Here is a 21,262-nt window from a genome sequence, read left to right as displayed (position 1 = left end):
CGGCGATTGGGCAGGTGATTGGTGGCTGCGGCAAGGCCTGCCTGTGATTGGTTGTGGCTGTGGCAATTGGGCAGGCGATTGGTGGCTGTGGCAAGTGGGCGGGTGGGCTGTTGGTGGCGGCAAGCAGGCAGACAATTGGCGGTTGTGGCGAGGTGTGTGATCGGCAGTGACTGTGGCAAGTGATCAGCAGTGGTGGGCAGGTGGGTGAGCGATTGGCGGAAGCTAAACAACTTAATTTCTTAATTTTGGGTTAAAAAAAATAGGGGTTGTCTTATACATGGGGGCGTCTTATACACAGAAAAATACACCTGAGTGCTCTTAAAATAGCATCTGCTATTGAAATAAATATTGCCAGAAGTTGAAGAGTGGTGTGATGACTGTTACACGGGTTGCATACACATCATACATTTAGAATGTAAATCCCCCACCCCAAGAATCCTGGGAACTGTAATTTACCCTCTGACAGAGCTATAGTTCTTAGCACTCTTAATAAACCACAGTTCCCAGGATTCTTTGGCGAAAGTCATATCCTTTAAATGTGCTTCAGATGTGCAGTGTGTATGAAGCCAAAAAGACTCACTAGCAGGGCAGTTTGTTGAATGGGAGGTTGGGGTTCTTTGGTCAACCATCTCCTTCTCAAAGGAGTCATCCAGAAAAACCAGGGTGCCACAATCATTGTAATGACATTTACAATAAAAGTTTGAAGGAGGTACACAAAGCCTGAGAAACTGGTGTGTGAGAGAAGAGTAATTGCTATATAGATTTGAAAAAAGGGGGAGTAGAGGAATCTATGGCTGTGTACGTATTACTGTTTACCCCAGCTCCACAGTGCTCCCTCTGCTGCTGATTGAATCTATGCACACATGACATTAGCCACAATCCATATCTATTTTGTATTGTCTCCAAAAATATCATACCCTCCAAGATTTCTCCGATGAAAATAGGGACATCCCATTCCATAATGATAATTTTACTATTTATACCCCCACATCTTACTAGGTTGCCCCAGCCACTCTGGGCAGCTTCAAACATCTATTTTAAAAAAAACACAATAAAACATTAAACATTATTTTTAAAAAAGCTTCCCTATACAGGATTGCCTTCAGACGACTCAGGGATCGGATAACTCCATACCCTCCAACATTTCTCCAATTAAAATAGGGACATCCTAAAAAAAGTGGGACATTCCAGGATCAAATCAGAAACCTGGGTGGCTTCTCTAAACCAGGGACGTCCTTGGAAAATAGGGACACCTGGAGAGTCTGAAATATTGCTGTTTGATCTGTTTCCCCTCAAAGCAGCTTCCATCCAGTTTCAGTCCACATTCACTTTGTGGTTAAAAACTAAGGTGTGTACATTTGAGATAGCCATGGGTTGCAGGCCTGTGGAAACCAAACAGGTAATGCACCATCTGGGGTGTGTGTAGCAACATGCAAATGTGCCTTGAAGCTCAGCAGAGGGCGAAATGACTTTTCTGAGTTCTAAGCCACTAATATGCACATAGCCAATGCTGCATGTGGAAATCGGCAAAGATATGCGGTGACCCAAACATGGGATGAATTCTTTTTTACAGGTGGGATGGGGAGAATAACGTGAAATGTTCACCAAAGGAGGGTTTCTGTATTAGGATAATTTGTTCGGGTTCTGGAAGAGTTTGTGTAACAATAGGAACCAGAGATATCCTCATGTTCCTATTCAGATGGATGACTGATTATCTCATAATCCCTGATCTTGCTGACTGTGGCTGATGTGAGTTGGAGTCCAACAACATCTGGAGGGCCAGAGGTTCCCAACTCCTGTGCTAAAGGGTTGGAGAATGATTAAGTTAGGTGTGGTGGACAGCAGGCATATCTAAGGTTGCTCCTTCCTGACTTGTGAAGGGGGAAACCCCGGAGAGTGTGGCAAAGTGTTCATTCCCAAGCCCCCTTTCCGAAGTAAAGTGGGTTATGGGATACAGGGGGAAGGATATGGAAACTGAAAGTTAAGGCTAAAGTATATGTTACAGAAGTGCTTTCACACTTCTAATGGGGGACTGAATTAGACTTTAGTGCAGAGCTTTCCATGTCGCGACATGTTAATGTGTCGGCTGCAGTGTGTATGTTTGTAATGCGAACCCTCCGCATGCTTCTCCCAGGGCTGGAAAGTGGTTAGTTTAACCTCCAGTTTGCTAGTAAAACTGAATTAGTGTGCCATGAAATGATGCATGTCTAAAAAGTGTGTCACCATCATGAAAACTTTGAAAAGTTCTGCCTTAGTATTAAACCTTTTACCCTTGTACTATTTTATCCATGAACCCTTCACCCACACCTGAAGCACATAGGTTAGTAAAAACATTTTTGCCATTTTTGTGTGTGTGTGTGTGTGTGTGTGTGTGTGTGTGTGTGTGTGTGTGTGTAATTAATGGAGTGAAGTGAGCTCCAGTTAGGATGTATGTAGTAGGAAATTTTCATTGCAAAAATGGTGCAAAGGTAATAGATTAGCCCATATTTGCCGTTTCACCAATATTTGCAAAAACTTTATAGAGATGGAGATGTCCTTGTTGTAATTTATGGCTTATGCAGAAGCATAATTTCTAGTTCTGTAGAAAGCCGAAGAAACTTGACACTTGAGAATGAAGATTCTGAATTGACAATCTGCTTCCTTCTTACTGTTCTTTTCAGAAGCACAGTCTGTACTACCACCCACCCTTTCTGCTACTGTATTTGTTTATTGGCTTTGTTTTTATGCTTTTTATTTTTGATAGCTTAATGATATTTTAAATTTTATTTACAATTATAAATTGTAACACATTAGAGGTTTTTTATACTCAGGCAACAACATAAACCAGGAAGAGAATTGGGGGGTAGAGCTGTAAGATTTAAAGGCAAGTCTGAGGTGTGTGCCCATGTCCCCAGTTTGTTGTTATTAATAATGGTACCATGTGTAATATTTCAACAGAGTAACTAGGCAGCCCCTGATTTACAAGCTAAAATTTGCCACAGGGGAGGCAATTCATGAAAACAAGAAAAAAATACAAGAAAAACGTGTTCCATTGTTCATTTACATTAGGATGAGGAATCTGTGGCGCAGTTTGCATGTAATGCTAAGCAGAAACCATGGCTGAGTGTGAACAAGTACGCAGATAATGCAAAAACTGCAGCCAGCTGTTCTGTTGCCACTTCATTAGCCAAAGCCAAGCCATGGTTTGGCTTAACATTACTGTACATCTGAACCTAGGCTTGTGGTTTCTTTCTCCAAGCAAACCATGAGCTGTAGTCAATGCTTGTTCTTGGCTTACTGCTTATGGTTTTAGGGGAGATAAACCACAATCCTGGATTTGGACATGAAACCAAACTACTGCTTAGCTTTGGGTAGTGCAGCAGTAGCAAGACCAGGAGATGAGAGCAAAGTGACAACAGTCTTTGAGCACCTGCATGCCTACTCATTCATGCTCAGCCATGGTTTGTCTTGGCATTATGCACAAACCATTTGGTTTGATCACAGTTCCCATCATCCTTGACCATTGGCCATGCTGGCTAAGTCTGCTGAGAGCTGGAAACTTGGCCAGTTATATGTTCCAGATGAAGAATAAGGATGTGTATGCTGTTTCAAAGGCTTCATGGAAAATGTCACTTTTGAGGAAAGCTGTGCAAGGAGAGGGGGGCAAGGGTATCCTCGCTCAAGTGTTTGGGGTGGGAATTCCAGCTTACAGGGAGCAGCAAGGGAGAGGGGAGGGAAAGAGGGCGGAAGAAGAGCCACAACATTTTGCGGTAGTTGCGCTGTTGTGCCTTGCAATGAAAAACCACTTTAGATAATTGCAGAGGGATGGAAGGTGCAATAACTGGCATGGACTCGTGTGTGTCTGTGAGGAGAGCATGGGCGTAGCCAGGATTTCTGTTAAAGGGGGGAGCAAAAAGTTGTTGAGCTTGTTTTGGGAGATCGCCCAAAAGCTTGTTGAGCTTTTTTGGGGGGGAGATCATGGATAATAATCCCTCCCTCCCGAAAGAAGGACATTACCGGGGCAGGCTTCTACCTCACCGAATTAATGCTTTTCAATTCATTTTTGAGGATTTAGGGGGAGAGTGGAGGACAGTGAACAAGGGTCGCCTCGCCTCTGGACCAGTGGGCCAAACTGCATGCTCATAGCGCAGGGGCTGCTCTGGTCTAAGGCGGCTTGTAGTTGTTGTTTTTGGCGCACTTTTGAGGGAGCTCAGAGAAGGAGCGCCCCGCTTCTGTGAGGAACCGTGTGCATGTGTGACAGTGAGACGCGCATATGGCGGGAGGGACGAGGAGGCGGCGGCGGAGAGGCGACCCCAAGCTCTTCTTCCGTACATAACGCGGTGGGAGGGGGTGGGGAAGGCCGAGGGGCGTTTCGCCTGGCAGCTCCGCGGCGCCTGCCCCCGCTTTCGGGCGGGAAGGAAGGCGGGTCTGGCGAGGAGCGAGCGAGGGACGGAGCGCAGGAGGCGGGCCCCGCCGAGGCAGGAAGGGCTGTGGCTGGAGCTGGGGCTGTGACGGGGCTGGCAGGGCTGTGCGGGGCCGAGCGAAGGCCCGGAGTCGACGCACGGAAAGGGAGGAAGGAGACGAGAGGACTTTGCGCGCACAGCAGTAGCGAGCCCGGGAAGCCGAGCCGGGCTGGGCCGCGGCGGCCCAGGTAAGGAGCTGGGGGGGGCCACCGGGGCAGGAAGAAAGCGCGTGCGAAACACACGCGCACGCCGCCCGTTTCACACGTTCACCCCCCTCTTTACGCGGGTGGTGGGGAGAGAGGTGACGTGTGACGGGTGTTTCTTTTTTGGAGTTAAAAGCTCCTGGGAACCGCCGTTTTGTACAGTTCCACACACACATTATGGGTTGTTTAGATTAGGCAGCCTTGCATCGGGAAGTTTTTTTTAATGCTCGGCATTTCGTTGTGCTTTTTATATGTGCTGGAAGCCGCCCAGAGTGGCTGGCGGGGTATGAATAATAAAATTATGATTATATTGTGTTTGTGTTTAAGCAGGGACATGCAAAGCTTGTCACGTGTACCCCGTGGAACTGCGAATAAACGCGCGCGCCGTGAACCCGTGTCCCTGGCCGTGTTTGTGTGCGCGCTGGGTGGCGTCCGTTCAGATGCGCGTGTTGTTGTAATGTGGGATGGCACATGGGTCTAACACCCCAGCCTCTCCTTGTGGGGTAAATACATTTCGGTAAATAAATACTTGCGGCCGTGTGACACGTGCCGTTGTTGAAACCCACCCCCACCCCCTTCTCTCCCCGCGGCAGTGGGTGGGTGTGTTTGTGTTGCGAAGAAGATAAGGGCTGCAGGGTATTTTGCTACCAGCGGCTATTAAGAAATGGCAGTAAGGGCAAGGATAGTATTAAAAAGTTATGCGTGCATCAGATCCTGCATATATGAGGAGAGAGAGAGAGGTGCAGGGAATGCCTTTCCGTTGCTTCTGTGCAAGGTAGATTTCCTGTGTTTCATTGCTATATAAGAGGTGCTAGGAACTTGAACCCGAGTTGAAATTGTACCGCCTGCCCTGCAGGTCCTCCTTCCTCATCCTTTCAGAGCGACAGCAAAGCACTCTGCGTATGCTCAGAAGTATGATCTTGCTCACAACTGCCATGGTAGATCTTTGCCCTGAAAATAGGTTTCCAGGGTAAGCTCCGATTCAGAATAAAATCCTGGGTATATTGGTTTGCTTTTTTATTATTTAACCAACCCTATATGGCAACTAGCCCACCTTTAACACAGGCACTTCACATGGATGACCATGACTACCCAGGGCTGTGTTAGTTTAAGTGGTCTATTTTGCTTTTTTGCTTTCCCTGCTGAGCTGTAAACAGCATGTGCTGGAGGTGGGGGGAGTGTTTACTTTCTAGCAGAAGAAGCAATAAATCTGCCATGCCGTTTCCCCTCCCTGCCGCTTCCCGAACGTTGCTGCACACAGTTTCAAAGCAATGTCATTGGTGCCTGGGCTATCTGCTGCCATGTATCGCTCCATGTTTGCCACAGGTTGTTGATTCTGATAGCATTGCCTTCTGGAGAAAATGTGGGGGTTGGGGGTCTGAGAGTCAAGGTCCTAATTCAAGAAGCCCAAATTCCCTCTGTAGCAGAGCTGTTTTTTCTGGTGGAATGGTTGTCATGGTGCACGTAGACGTTTTCTTTGCCATAATCATGAGATGACTCCACTGGTGAATCAAATGCTTAAACCATGTGCATCATATTGAACCACTCGCAACTTTCCTGACGAAACTAGCTGAACAGAAATTTTCTCTGAAATGCATAACTTTCTGAGTGTCCTTACAAAATTTCTTTTCTATTGGACAACTTCTGTATGTGAGTGTTGAGAGCACTGCACCACATTTCATCCGCTGTAATAATATATATTGAAGTTATTTAATTTAGAGCATTTGTACTCTGCAAAAAAGGCTCCCAGAGTGGCTTACATGCAAACAAAACAAGTTTAACAATCTGAAAAACACACACAACATGTAAGAGATTTTCTCAGCCATGTATCTAATATTTATTTACTTAAATACAAAACTCAAAACAAACTTATAAATTACAACACATTGAAATAAATGTCAGTTTAGAAGGACAAATAAAAAAAATTTGCCTGGTGCAGAAAACATAATAATTTTGCGGAGAGAATCCTATCATAAATGAGGCACCACAATTGAAAAGGGTGTCGTGTCACTTATCTCAGATGGTGGAGATGCCTGGTGGTGCAAGTCTCCAAAGGTCACCTCAATACATGGACAGGTTGAACCAAGGACAAGCATTACTTCAGGCACCTAGGTCCCAAAATATGCAAGGATGTCAAACAGTTTTGCATTTGAGCCATAAAGGACCCTGACCACTAGGTCCAGTCGTGACTGACTCTGGGGTTGCGGTGCTCATCTCGCTTTATTGGCCGAGGGAGCCGGCGTACAGCTTCTGGGTCATGTGGCCAGCATGACTAAGCCGCTTCTGGCGAATCAGAGCAGCGCACAGAAACGCTGTTTACCTTCCCCTATTTATCTACTTGCACTTTGACGTGCTTTTGAACTGCTAGGTTGGCAGGAGCAGGGACCGAGCAACGGGAGCTCACCCCGTTGCGAGGATTCGTACCCGCCGACCTTCTGATCAGCAAGTCCTAGGCTCTGTAGTTCAACCCACAGCGCTAGGTGACCAGAAATTCTATGCAGGTGAGTAAGGGAGCTAGTGGACGAGGGACGAATTGCTCCATCCCACTTTTGATACCCTGCTTAGTTTCTTTGCCAGCTGTGAAAGAAGGGAAGTCCTTTTCTATGAGATCAGCATGGAAATACAGAGGGCTGGTGAAGAAGGGATGGATCATTTTGACCATCCAGCTGTCCATTTCATTGAAGGCTTCATTATTATTATTATTATTATTATTATTATTATTATTATTATTATTATTATTATTATTATGTTAAGAAGCTAGAAGCCTGCTTTTCCATGGGGAATAGGACTTCCCGTCTTCCATGGCCAGCATGGAAATGCAACGTGCTAGTCTTTATTGCAGGCTAGTAAAAGAGTTTGCTGGCTGGTAATTTTTGTTGGGTTACTTCCAAGACTGGTTAGCAGTTAGTTTCCTTGCTCAATTCTAATTGCTGTTTTTGACCATTTTACACATCTCAGTACCTCAAGGACTGCCTTTTCTCACATGAACCAACCCAGACCCTGTGTTCAGCATCTCAGGCTCTTCTCTGTGTGCCTCCTGGTGACATGAGAATGTGCCTTTCCATTTGTGGCTCTTCTAGGATGCTTTCCCCGGGGAGGCATGCTTAGCACCATCACTATCTAGTTTAGATGCCTGACAAAAAAATTTTCCGTTGGGTTATTTACAAAACTGAGTTAAAGGAAATCACCCACACCTTGAATTACACTTGGAAGCAAACTGCAGCTAAGGACTGGAATAATATATTCATTTGTAATTAGCAATCTAGTAACTGTATACTGAAACAACAGCAGTTTCTGAACAGCCTTTAATTGCAGTCCTGTGTGCAGTTAATTGCAGTAGCCAGTCTATTTAGCAGAGTATAACTAATACAGTACAGCTAAAATAATTGTGACCAGACTACAAGAACTAATTTATTGGGTTAATTCTGTGTTTGGCATTAAAACGGTTATTATGTATTTCTATGGTACTTTTCTGTGAACAAGTTGTATTTAACTTTGCAGCGGCCTCTTGAGACATGTTTAGGCTGTAAGACAGCGGTAGGCAACCTAAGGCCCGTGGGCTGGATGCAGCCCAATCGCCTTCTCAATCCGGCCTGCAGACGGTCTGGGAATCAGCGTGTTTTTACATGAGTAGAATGTGTACTTTTATTTAAAATGCACCTCTGGGTTATTTGCGGGGCATAGGAATTCGTTCATCCCCCCCCCCCCCAAAAAAAATAGTCCGGCCCACCACATGGTCTGAGGGACGGTGGACCTGCCCATGGCTGAAAAAGGTTGCTGACCCCTGCTTTAAGAAAATGACACTGATGTTCTGTGGATTGGTTCAGCTCTTGATAGATTTGCAGTAAGGAATGGATTTTGCCTCAGGCCAGAATGCATGGTGACCTTGGAAGTTTCCTCTGCTGTATTTGACTTGACTGCCTCTTGCGAATCACCTTCACCTATTAGCTCTCTGTAAGCTACTATTTAGGGACGTGGGTGGCGCTGTGGGTTAAACCACAGAGCCTAGGACTTGCCGATCAGAAGGTCGGCGGTTCGAATCCCCGCGACGGGGTGAGCTCCCATTGCTCTGTCCCAGCTCCTGCCCACCTAGCAGTTCGAAAGCATTTCAAAGTGCAAGTAGATAAATAGGTACCGCTCCGGCGGGAAGGTAAACGGCGTTTCCGTGCGCTGCTCTGGTTTGCCAGAAGTGGCTTAGTCATGCTGGCCAAATGACCCGGAAGCTGTCTGCGGACAAAGGCCGGCTCCCTCGGCCAATAAAGCGAGATGAGCACCGCAACCCAGAGTCGGTCACGGCTAGAGCAGTTGGGCTTTGATGTCGAAGCCCAGTTCATGTCTATACTCAGCTGTGAGCCTCCCATCCCAAACAACTGATTGGCGCTCTATCTGGTTATCTTACTGGGATGACGCATGCTAGCATAGCTGAAATGTGGCAACAATCTCTCAAGCTAACCTACTGGACAGGATTGTTGTAATGATAAGGTGAGGTATCACTTGACATCTACCCATGTACACCCCTTTTGAGTTCACTTGAGGGAGGTACAAGATGCAAATATGACTAATCATGTATAGGTTATAGATATGCATAGATAATGTGTGGATATGATAAAAATAAATAACTATCAATAGTTCGATGGGTATGTTGTCTACTGTTTGCTGCATCTTGCATGACAAACAAACAGAAGCAGGAGTGGGTGATGACACTGGGGATTTGCTTTGGTCTCTGCATCTCTTATTGTTTATTGATATAGAACAAAGGATTAATAATAATTATAATTATAATTATAATTATAATTATAATTATAATTTATTTATACCCCGCCCATCTGGTTGGGTTTCCCCAGCCACTCTAGGTGACTTCCAACAGAACACTAAAATACAATAACCTATTAAACATTAAAAGCTTCCCTAAACAGATGTCTTCTAAAAGTTTGTTAATTATTTTTCTCTTTGACATCTGGTGGGAGGGCGTTCCACAGGGCAGGTGCCACTACCGAGAAGGCCCTCTGCATGGTTCCCTGTAACTTGGCTTTTCGTAGCGAGGGAACCGCCAGAAGGCCCTCGGCGCTGGACCTCAGGGTCCGGGCAGAACGATGGAGGTGGAGACACTCCTTCAGGTATACCGGACCGAGGCCGTTTAGGGCTTTAAAGGTCAGCACCATACTAGGACGGTCTCTTCTGGGATGCCTGGAATTCTATCCCTAGTTACAGTCCAATTGCATTTTCATGTAAAGCAGAGCACACATGGATGAATTGTTTTTGCCGCCCCCCCCCCCGCAATATGGGCACTTCCTCCTTTCTGTCATAGTGGTGGGCAGTTTGCTTGGCAGAACAGAGTTTTGCACATGAATCCTAAATGTTCCACTGCACTATACTGACAATTCTTACGGCACATTTCTCTCTAGGGCAGATATCAAGCTCTAAAGTAGAGGGGCTTTTATACCAGCTGGCCGCTGAGTTGATCCCACCTGTTGTTAAATGGGCAGTTTACAGCTTTTGTTGCTAATTCATTATGAAGTGCAATTGATACGGATTTCGCATAGTTGCTTTCGGGTTGAGATTTTGCTGCATGGCAGGCTCAAATTCAACTGATACAGCTTTTGCTATCTCTGTATATACGTGGATAATCAATCTCCCTACCCCACCCCATTTTGCTATCTAAGCATTTAAAAGAGGGCATCCCTTTGTTTATTTCCCCAGGACAGTGGGGCTGTGGAGCAATTACTCTTTTATCTGTTGGGCTGTGTGTTTTGGAATTATGTTGTTGTTCTTTACCAGAGTGCAGAATTGTAGGGGGGAAATAGAAAGCTAGACACCCTGGACATTTGCCTACTGCCTGTATTGTGTGGTTTGATTTGTTTGCACGAGACGTATGGAGATGTTTGTTCCACAGGTTCCTATTTCAGTGCTAACACATGTTCTCGGCTTGAAGCCTTGTAATGGGCTGTTACCTCTACTGCATGGTTGATCTTCTAAATAGCTGGTAGGAGAATAACTTGCTGGTGGATGAGCAGATGACTTCCAGTCCCTTCCCATTTAATAATTTCACAGTTCTAGCATAGAAATGACATGGGGCTGATACAGTTTTCATGGCTGCTATTGCTTCATTTATATGCCACTTTTCTTAAAGCAGCACACAGCGTTAGTTATACAGGGCCATCTTTTCATTATGTTAATAGTATGATTTTTGAAGCCCCCCTAAAGTGTTAGGTAGCTATAACTTGGCCTCATGAAAAAGTCTAGCAGGGTTAGTTTGCCCTGACTTTTGCAGAGAGAAAGGGAGCTCAGCTTGCAATGGGAAGTATTCACAAGGCCAAACTCCATCTGCCTGCTGCCTGCAGGGGCTCTGGGAAATTTGCCATGCTATATTTTGTGTGTGTGTGTATGTGTGTGTGTGTGTGTGTGTAGTAATAATTAAGGAGCTATAGGCATGCTTAATAAATCTAGAGCTAAGTTTTATTTAGAGTACACTATGTGCCTACAAGAGTCCACATATTTTTATTTTGTAGTAATTTTGTTTCCTATCTTTTGCAGTGCTTTTCAAGAGCTCCAGTTGAGGGCGAGGAACCAGTGGAGGTAGGTCCTATAGAAATCCAAACTTTAATAATCTACCTTTACATAATTTCTGTTGTGCTGCTTCTGCTTCTCTCATTTTTAAAAAAAAAAAACACGTTCCCCTGGTTTTGTTTCATTCTTTATCCAAGATCTACGCAACGCCAAGTGAGAGTAAAGTTTCCCCTAGTGTGGAGCATGACCACATAGAGAAATGCAAGACAAGTGGCAAGCCTTTATAAAGTGTTTGACCAAGCACTTATGAAAACAAAGTAAACCGTAAAACTGCTCTTGCTTATATGATGTTGACCCTTTCAAAATAATTCTGATATGGCACATGTTAGATGTGAAATTCAGCCCACTATTTCTCCACCTCTTTGGCCTGTAGTCTCAAAATTTTCCGAATTCCTTAGCCTCGCCATTCTCTTCCTGCCAACACTGTCCAAGCCCCTCCTATATTTCGGTTGTTCTCTCTTCCTCCTTTTTCTGTGGGCATTGGTCTTCTCCATCTGAGCTTCCCTAAAGTTCCTGCTTCTCACCCACTACGTTCTGGAACTTTCCGTCTCAGAAGCTGCACTATTTTCCCTTCCTTGCAGACGCATTCTCATTCTGAGCAGTTAGAATGAGTGAATAGAAACCATCAGCTTACTGAGCAGTGAATGTGGGAAAGTTTGCCCATTTCTTATGTGTAGCAGCACATACAACTGTGGCTGGCTTTGTCTTATTCTGTGGTTGCTGTTGTTCTGCCCCTAGTTACGGACTAGTTCTGTTCTGTTGCCATGGAGTGGAAGGCCTGCCCCTCCATGCATTGCTACCGTGTTTTATCACTATTTATTGGGGAAGTTTAGGGAAGTAGGTAGGTTATTTGTTCTTACAGTCTTAAAACTTTATTCACACTGATAATTGTGTTGTTTCAAAGAGGTCAGTAAGATTCTTCCACTCTCTTTGGAGTGGTTCTCTCTCTCTCAGGAAAAAAACCCACAAACTTTTTACAAAATTTCTGTCTGTGAAGCCCATTGTTGTGTAGCTTTTAATCCTGTGAAACTGCCTATTGAGTGTAACATCACACCTTAAAATCGAGATTAATCAGGTATGGATTGTACACATTTCACCCCAGCCCCTTGTCATACAACTCACACAGAACTATGACTTCTGAGATATAACTAAAAGAACCCTCAGATCTGACTATTATGGGGTTAAATTTGGAACCTCTAATTATGGACAGAAGTAAGACTTTCCTGATCCTTTTTAGTTTTTGCCCAGGATATTCCAGCAGTAAACAACCTGCAAATAATGTGAGTAGGAGTATTATTTATGTATTAAAAAGCGTTCTTACACAAAACACACAAAACAAAAAGAGATTATTTAAAGATGTGTCACAGAACTAAACATATTTTAAGAATTTCAAAATATATAAACAACACTTGGAAAAAGAATTTTGAAGTCTCAAGGGCAAATTACACACAGTGATAAAGAGAAGTTCGGCATTGCAGGAATCTTTTTAAAAACTTACATATAGCAGCTGTAGGGGGTGATATGGAGGGGGTGATATGGCTCCCAACATTTACCAAGTATTACATAGCAGAGAAAGATTGCTCCTTATTTTGCTTAATACAGACAACCATGAAATGCCATGATAGAAAAACATTGTTTGCTAAATTGTCTGTCCGTAGTGTTCTCTGACATTGCACAAAAACTCAGCAAATGATTCAGGGGACTTGCAGGCTGGAAACAAGTGCTAGACGTGTTTTGGTTTCTCAAATCCATCAATACACACATACATACCTATCTGTTTCATGTGACGGTTTTCTCTTTCAGAGGGCATACTGTTTGGCTTCTAACATGGAATGGCCATCCTCTATGTATCTCCATTTTTATCCTTCATAACAGTTTCTGCCAATCTCATCAGGTTTGTTGTATTTCCCAAGGAGTTCACGTGAGGAGAGGAAGCTGGTATTCTTGCAAGTGGAGATGCCAGCCAGGGAGGAGAGTCAGAACATAAAGCATAGTGGGGTATTTTATGAGTGATGAATAATAAAAGGAATAGTGCTGCAAAAACCCCGCTCTTTGGGTGGGAAGCTTTAGTCTTGGCTTTTAGCCAGAGATCTCCCTGCTCACATACAGCCCCTAAACATATTTACAAAACTTCTCTGTTGTTTTTTTTAAAAAAGCGTGTTCCCCATACTTTTCAGTTAGGGTAGAGCAAACTGAAAATGTTCTTAGGTTTTAGAATTAAAACCAGAAATTTGCCCTCCCCACAGAATCATGTGCTTATTTGAACCCTGGCCTTCCACTACACCAAACTGGTGTTGTGTATGATTTTGTAGTCAGCTGTATAAACTATAAGTCTGGTCCAGGAATAAAACAGGATGAAGACCGTGTTTCGAGAAACCAAGTGTGGGATGCAACTTGCATACATAGTCCCTAGCAGTAACAGTGGTAGTGCTGCTGTCAGACACCAAGCTCAGTGGCTTGCCAACCTTTCTACTTTGGTGGAGCTGTTTTTACATCGTCCTCTACTGAGGAACCCTTCTAAAGCTTTTTTACAACACAGTTTGAAAACCAGTAGCTTAGTTCAACAATTTCAAAGCTATGACCACCCCTTTAACTGCAGCCTTCAACAATGAGACCCCCTTTTTTTTTAAAGCAACACATGGCTGTTGTTTTGCGTCCTCCTTTAGAGCAGGGGTGGGGAACATGTGGCCCTTTAGATAGTGATGGACTTCAGCTTCCATTCTGGCCATGCTTGCTGGGGCTAATGGGAGTTGGAGTCCAACAACATCTGGAAGACCACAGGTTCCCCATATTTGCTTTAGGGTAACCAGATACTGTAGAATGGAAACCAGGACTCCTATCGCTTTAATATTATGCAGAAGAGGGGGGCTTTAAGCAGCTTGTTATGTAGAGATAAGAAAAGTTATCAAAACATCTGTACAGCTATACAGGTGCCATTTTCCTTATTTAAATACCCACCCACCCTCAGATCCTAAAGATAACCCAGATTTGAGAGTGCAGCCAAGAATGTAAATTGGGAAAACAGCACAGAAGAGTTAAATACCCCACAGCTCCACTTCTCTGATGAAATTCTGACACACACCTCTTGAATGTGGTTGCTTTTCAGTAAAAATGCAAATGTTGGGAGATCAAGTTGCAGATGCCCTGCGCAGTGTAGCTTTGCCCTCAGATTTAAAGTTTGCAAAGTTGTTTTACATTCTTTGTCACTCACTCTCATTCATCTTTATTGAATTTGATTGGAATTTACAAGTGGAACTTGCAGCAAAAGATGACTCAGAAACTTCAACTGATCCAAAATGCAAACAGCCTGTTTACTGGCTGGCGTTCCATTTAGAACTCGCATAAGCTCCGTGTTAAAACAAACTGCATTGCTTGCAGTTTCGTTTGTTGACCCAATTCAAGGTACCAGTACTTACTTTGATGTTTAAAGTCATTCTCTAACTTTTGGAACCTTTTCAGAGTTTGAGGGTTTTTTTTGCTCTTGTGTGTGTGTGTGGGGGGGATTCTTTTCCTTTTCTTTTACATTGACTGTTGATTATATGTTTATGTTCTAGAGTGTCTTAGGTTATTGTTAAGGAAAGACACGTGTGTCTTCCTTAGAACAAATCTTTTGTGTTTGGTACTTAACTGCTTTATTATTGAAAAATTTAATAGAAATCAGGCCATTCACTATGACAGCCCCTAAATTGTGGAATTCTCTTCCCAAAGAGGTGTGTACTTCACCTTATAGCTACCATTGGATGTTGAAGTCATACCCTCACTGTATTTTCTTATTTAAAATTGCGTTGGTTTCTTACTTAAATTCTTCTATCTAATTTTAAATTGTATTGTTTTAACCTGCCCTGGGACCTTGTGGTGAAAAGCGGGTTAGAAATCCTGTTTACAGTTACTATTATTTATTCCATTTATATCCTGCCCTTCCTCTAGAGGTCCAGGGCAGCAACAGAAAATGCAGTGTGGTGTACTATTGTTGAGGATTCCTGCCATTTCATTCTCCCTTCTCCCAAGCAGCCAGTCAGCATTTCATGCCCATTGTCAGTTTTGGTTTTATTCTACCTAAAAATATTTTGTATCTCTGCAAACCTTGGGGTTTTTTTTTACCAAATTTGCATGGGATGTGCCATAAGCAAATGATACACAGTCTGAACTTTGGAAATGGAAGGAATTATGATGCATAGTGTAGGCAGAGATGGCTATGCTTTGCAGTTCTCTTATTGTTGATTTATATCTTGTAGAGTTGTGCTGCTGTGTATTTCTGGAGGTAGTGGGTGTTACTCAGCTACATCTTACTCAGAGTAGACCTATTGAAATGAATGAACATAACTTAGTCTACTCTGAGTGAAACTTAGTTGAATACCACCCATTGTCTATGGGCTGCAGTAAAGATGTGAGCGCATGGGGAAAATTCCTCCCAGGGTTTTTTGGGGGGCGGGGGATGTTTTCCTCAAGGGAAATTTGAGGGGTTCCCCCATTCCCCCCTCAAATCTTCAGATCTCTAGACGGTAGGAGAATTTGGTCTCTCCTGGTTGATGGTACTGCTTGATCGCTTGCGGCATCATGGAAAGTTTGTTTCAGAACTTACTTTATTTACTTCAAGTTCCTTTGACATGATACACTGGAGTTTCCTGCTTATTTTGATCTGGGTAGTGCATATTCTGTACAGGTGACTCTCAGTTTACGCTGGGGTTACGTTCTGGGTGTAGCACGTAAAGCCAAAATCACATACACTCAAAATGCAATGGGTTCAATGGTGGGTGGGATTGCGAAAGACTTTTCCACCCAGATGTCCGCCCCCTTTTTATTATTACTATTATTATTATTATGCCAAGTGCATAAAGCTGTACTTCCACCATCAGACCATCTGCTGCTAGGTGGTATCTGTTTTAGACACAGAATTCAGCATCCTATAAATCTCAGTGATAAACTTGAAAAGTAATGATCAGTAGTGAAATCTCAAAAGACCCAAATCTCCTGTGGTCCTGGAGACTTTTAGATGCCCTACAGGTTTCTTGCCCTTTTCAGTGGCCGTTAGAGCAAGTAGGCAAACAGGCCTGTTAGCACATTTGCATAAATTATTTAAGTTGTAGATTTTGGGTTGCTTTTGTGCAGAATTTGGATATTCCCCTGAAATTTATGCAGATCTGGGGTATGTGTATGTGTGTTGAACTGACATGAGGGCCCCATACCTCATATCTATAACAGCTAGCAATGTTCTCTAAGACAAGTACAGTTGTACCTTGGGTTTTGAACAGCTTTGTTCTCAAATGTTTTGGCTCCTGAACGCCGCAAACCTGGAAATGACTGTTCCAGTTTGCAAACTATTTTTGGAAGTCGAACGTCCGACGAGGCATCCTGCAGCCAATCAGAAGCCACGCTTTGGTTTCTGAACATTTTGGAACTCAAATGGACTTCTGGAACAGATTCCGTTTGACTTCCAAGGTACGACTGTAATGTTTTAGATGCTGTGCAGAGCACAGAACTGGTATTATTTTTGCTTGGAAAGCTCCCAGTATACATTTGATGGGCAGCACAAGGTTTGGGGCGGGGGGAGATTATAAATTGAGAGATGTATCCACTTGCCTTATACTGAGCCTGAACACCGGACTATCTAGTCCAGTATTTTTTCCTCTGTCAACAATTCTCCAGCGTCTTTGGTAGATTCCCCCCCCCCCCCGCCTCTTGTTCCAGAGAGCCTTTAAAGATAAAAGTGTATGTAAATGACTGAAACAAACAAACACACTCAGAGATGGGTAATCTGCAGCTCTCCAAATGTTATTGGGCAACAGTTTATCTCTCTCTGTTAGCCATGAAAGTTGGGAGTCCAACAACATATGGAGGCCACAAGCTCCTCATCCCTGCTTTAACTGGAGATGGCAGGGATTCTGAACTTTAGTTCTTATGAATGCAAAGCATTCTTTCTGCTACCAGAGGCAGGTTAAGTATACAGTGGCCCAAACTCCCATTATTCTAGACGCATTTTACAACATGGAATTTCATTAGCGTGACCAGTTTCTGAGCTCTGGGCGCAGTACTGCACCTAAGATTTCATATTAAAACTGCAAAGTGGAAGAAAAGGAGGACCTTTTTCTGCCTCCCCACTTCCAGCTACTCCCTGAAGACTGGAGAAGAGACCCTTTTAAGAATATTAGGGAGGTGGGCAGGAGAAGGACTAGATCATGTGAAAAATGAACATAATATTTTAGCTGCAGTTCATTCATTTTCAGCTTTGTATTCTTGTTATATAAAAAAAGTGCGCCCAGACATTCCATTGTTGCTCCCATAACCTAGGTTTAAGGTGCCATTTAGCTCCTCGCTTTCATGTCTCAGTTTCTAACACTGCTCAGGAAAGGTTTTACCTGAAGGAAGAAACTTATTGGGCCAACATGAGGCATAGAAGAGGCATATATCATAAGGCATGAAGGTGTGTGTGTGTGGGGGGGGGAGGAACGTATCATACTGTATTAGCCTTCCCCAATCTGGTGCCCTTCAGATGTTGTTGAACTCCCAATCTGCATCAGCCTTATCTAGCATGGCCAATGATCTGGAATGCTGGGAGTTGTGGTCCAAAATGACTAGAGGGCACCAGTTGGCAGAGGCTGTCATATGTGGCCACAGGCATGAGCCTTACATCCCAAGACTCTGGAGACCACAGATCAGGAGTGGGAAACACGTACCTCTGCAGAGATTGCTGGACTAGGATTCTATTATTCTATGACTACAACTTCCATTATCTCTTGACTGTCAGCCACCCTGGCTGGGACTGTTGGGAGCAACAGGTATGATGAAAGATCACAGCATCCCCATCCCTGCCATAGATAATTCTGTTTTGCAGGTAGGGGGAGCAACCATTACTTTAAAATTCCCTGTCATTGGAAAGATGGTTACTGCTCTCCTGTGAGTGTTAAAATGATGAGGGAATTGTTGTTCTTGCCTGTTCAAACTCGGCGTAGGAAGTAGAACAACACAGCCTCCCGGATTATTATATCGCAGTGTGGGGCCCAATTTGACTTGGCTTGAGATGGCAATAGGCATTTTCTGTTGTAATTGTAGGTTCTTTGAAAAAATGTTCTCATTATAAAAAACTATACGTGGTAATGCTATGTTGGTATTTTAATACTTTCTTTCATTATTTCCTAGCTTGCTTCTGGGTTTAAAATAGCTAAAGAAACTAATTTTAAGTACCTTAGAAACCTGCAGCTGAACACTTGGTTGGTTATTTCCATTCGATATGTGAGCTTCAGCCTTTGTCTTTTCCCTTCTCCACAGCTCCTAGCTTAAAAGTTTTTTGTCCTTATACTTTTCCCTTTTGCCAACAACTTGGAGCCCCTCTTGTGCTTTGGCTGCACAAGCTATTTCACCCTGGCCCCTCACTCTGCTTAGCTTTTCTTTATCTCAGTCTTCTGTCTCCACACTTTCAAATGTTTTCAATTTCTTTTGCTCAGCCTACTGCCCTTTTTTCTTCAGTTGTGTGGCTTCTGGCCTCCTTATATCTTCCCAGAATTCTGTCTCCTTCCTTCCTGCTGACAGCACATAGTTCCACCTGTCCTTTCGCCCTTCATTATCTCTTTTTCCCAAACAAGCTAACTTTTCACTTCCATCCACAGCAAGCCTTATTATTGGTCAACATTCTGTTTCTGACACTCACTGAACAGTTAGAATGTTTGTGATAGTGAAGAACCATTGGCCAGGGGCAGAAAGCCTGTAGGTGACAGGACAGGAGACAGACAAAGCACCATTTTTTGCCTATTTATAGTTACCAATCTATCAGTAACAAGCTCAAGATTTGACAGCTGATAGGTGGAGAGGGAAACTAGGGTATAAGAGCTCAAATGAGTCAGATAATGGGTCTCATTGTCAAGGTTATAAATGCAAACAATAACCTGAGGTGACCAAGGGAAGGGTATGTCTGGGATGTGTGTGGAAACACTCTAGGATGCTGGCTAGATGGGTATTTAGAGACATGGGTATTTAGAGAGACAGGGACTTGGAGGAAGGCTGACTAGCTGGAGCAGAGATGGGGCACCTGTGTACAACCTGCATCAGTCCTAGCCATCATTCCCAGTGGTCAGCGAAGTTGAAGTCCAACAATGTGTTGTAACTCACAGGTCCCCTCCCCTAACCTTGAGAATGGAAATGACTTACTGCAAATGATTTATGAGCTGTACTAATGTGCAAAACATTTTAGAAGGAAAGCATTACTAAACATACAAAGGGCCTGAAGACAGAAAAGCCTTCGTTTAGTTGGTGCAGGGAGCTGGCTTCAGGATTAAACAATAAGAATAAATCTTTCTGCAAACTTTGGTAGACTTCTGCTGAAACAGACTCTTTAAAAATTGTTGTGGAAATCTTTTTCTTTCTCCCCTCTTTTCTGAATATACAATGTATTCAACTATGTTTTTCATGCAATAATGTCTTTCTTCAGTTTTTGACCAACATTTAACTAGTCAAATTTTCTGTGCCTGCTTATTGTAATGAATTTGGACCTTGACAGCACTTAGCCCAATCTCTTTACTTTGCTAGAGAGGTTGGATATGAGGCTTTAAAAATGTACCTACTTGAGATCAACTTCGTTTCTCATTTTAACAAGGAGGAGCCTGTTCATAAAGTATGGAGAAACAGTGGGTTTGTTTATGTTTTTGGACTCTTAACTCCTTTCAGCCAGCTTCAGCCAATATAGAAGAAGAAGAGTTTGGATTTGATATCCCGCCTTTCACTCCCTTTAAGGAGTCTCAAAGCGGCTAACATTCTCCTTTCCCTTCCTCCCCCACAACAAACACTCTGTGAGGTGAGTGGGGCTGAGAGACTTCAAAGAAGTGTGACTGGCCCAAGGTCACCCAGCAGCTGCATGTGGAGGAGCAGAGACACGAACCCAGTCCCCCAGATTACGAGACTACCGCTCTTAACCACTACACCACACCAGTGGCGTAGCGTGGGGGGTGCCAGGGGTGCCAGCCGCACCGGGCGCAACATCTGCGGGGGGCGCGAGTCCAGAGGGAAGGGACAAGTTCCTTCCTCGGCCGGGCGCCCCGCCGCCGCTGCCGCCAGCCTTGCGCCCTAGCGCGCGCGCGCCCCCCGCCGCCGCTGCGGCTGCGCTCCACTCACTGCTCGCAGGAGGAGCAGCCGTACGACGCGCCTCGTTTTTGCAATCTCCAGATCGTTGCGCGCAGCTGCAACAAAACCTGCCGCGCGTCGTTGTCTTGCGAGGGAAGCGCTGAGGACTTCCGACGTGCTCCTCCAGAAAAGGATGGCCAGAAAAAGCGATGCGGGGGCCGGCCCCGTGGGGCTGCTGGGGCTGAGCGTGGGTCTCGCCCTCCTGCAGCTCCTCGGAGGGGGGGTCACCGCCGCGACGCTGAAGGGCAGCGCTTACCAGGGGCTGCTGGTCGCCATTCACCCCTCCGTCCCCCAAGAGGCGAAAATCGTCTCCAGCCTTAAGGTAAAAGATGAAGGGAGGAGGCAACCAGTGCTGTTGCCAATGGACCCTTCGCCCATCTGGTGATGGGAAGCGGACCCCAGGGCGAAGGGACCCCGCAAGGTCATCCAGCCCAACCCCGCAATGCAGGCATCGCAGATAAGACCTGATGGCTCTGCCCGCCTACCAGTGGCGTAGCGTGGGGGGTGCAGGGGGGCCGGGCGCACCGGGCGCAACATCTGGGGGTTAGGGTTAGGGGGCGCAAATCCACGGGTTAGGGGGCGCAAATTACTTGCCTTGCCCCGGGTGCTGACAACCCACGCTACGCCACTGCACCACACTGGCTCTCATATAGTCAATGGTCAAGTGTATTGGAAGTTGTAGTTTAGCAACATCTGGAGGGCCCCAGGTTCCCCAGGACTTCTCTAGTTTGTGACCTCATTTGTATGGGGTTTTCCCCCATATAGGTAGTCTCAGTGGTGTGCCCCTGATTGATTGATTGTTTTCCTTTACTGGTATACTATATTAATTCAGGGATGGAGAACCCGTGGCGTTCCAGATGTTGGATCTACAACTCCCACCAACTCCCAAACCATTGTCTATGCTGGCTGGAGCTGATCGGGGTGATTCCAACAACATAT

General features: G+C 44.6%; 1 protein-coding gene across 6 annotated transcripts in view; it reads left to right on the top strand.

Moving 5' to 3' along the window:
- The window catches only part of LOC308571037 (signal transducer and activator of transcription 5B), a 66,549-nt gene that overhangs the window by 2,508 nt on the left and 42,779 nt on the right, over positions 1 to 21,262 (top strand). For 2 of the 6 annotated variants that reach the window (XM_081166292.1, XM_081166289.1), the window contains exon 2: positions 11,180 to 11,221. The gene's annotated coding sequence lies outside the window, so the exon portion shown is untranslated. Of the gene's footprint in view, positions 1 to 4,431; positions 4,631 to 11,179; positions 11,222 to 12,449; positions 12,493 to 21,262 lie in introns of those variants that run through there. The other 4 variants (XM_081166291.1, XM_081166288.1, XM_081166290.1 and 1 more) reach the window with 4 other exon arrangements.

This window comes from Podarcis bocagei, assembly GCF_964188305.1.
Source record: "Podarcis bocagei genome assembly, chromosome: 13".
NCBI classification, from domain to species: domain Eukaryota; kingdom Metazoa; phylum Chordata; class Lepidosauria; order Squamata; family Lacertidae; genus Podarcis; species Podarcis bocagei.
This window is presented reverse-complemented; position numbering and strand designations above follow the sequence as displayed.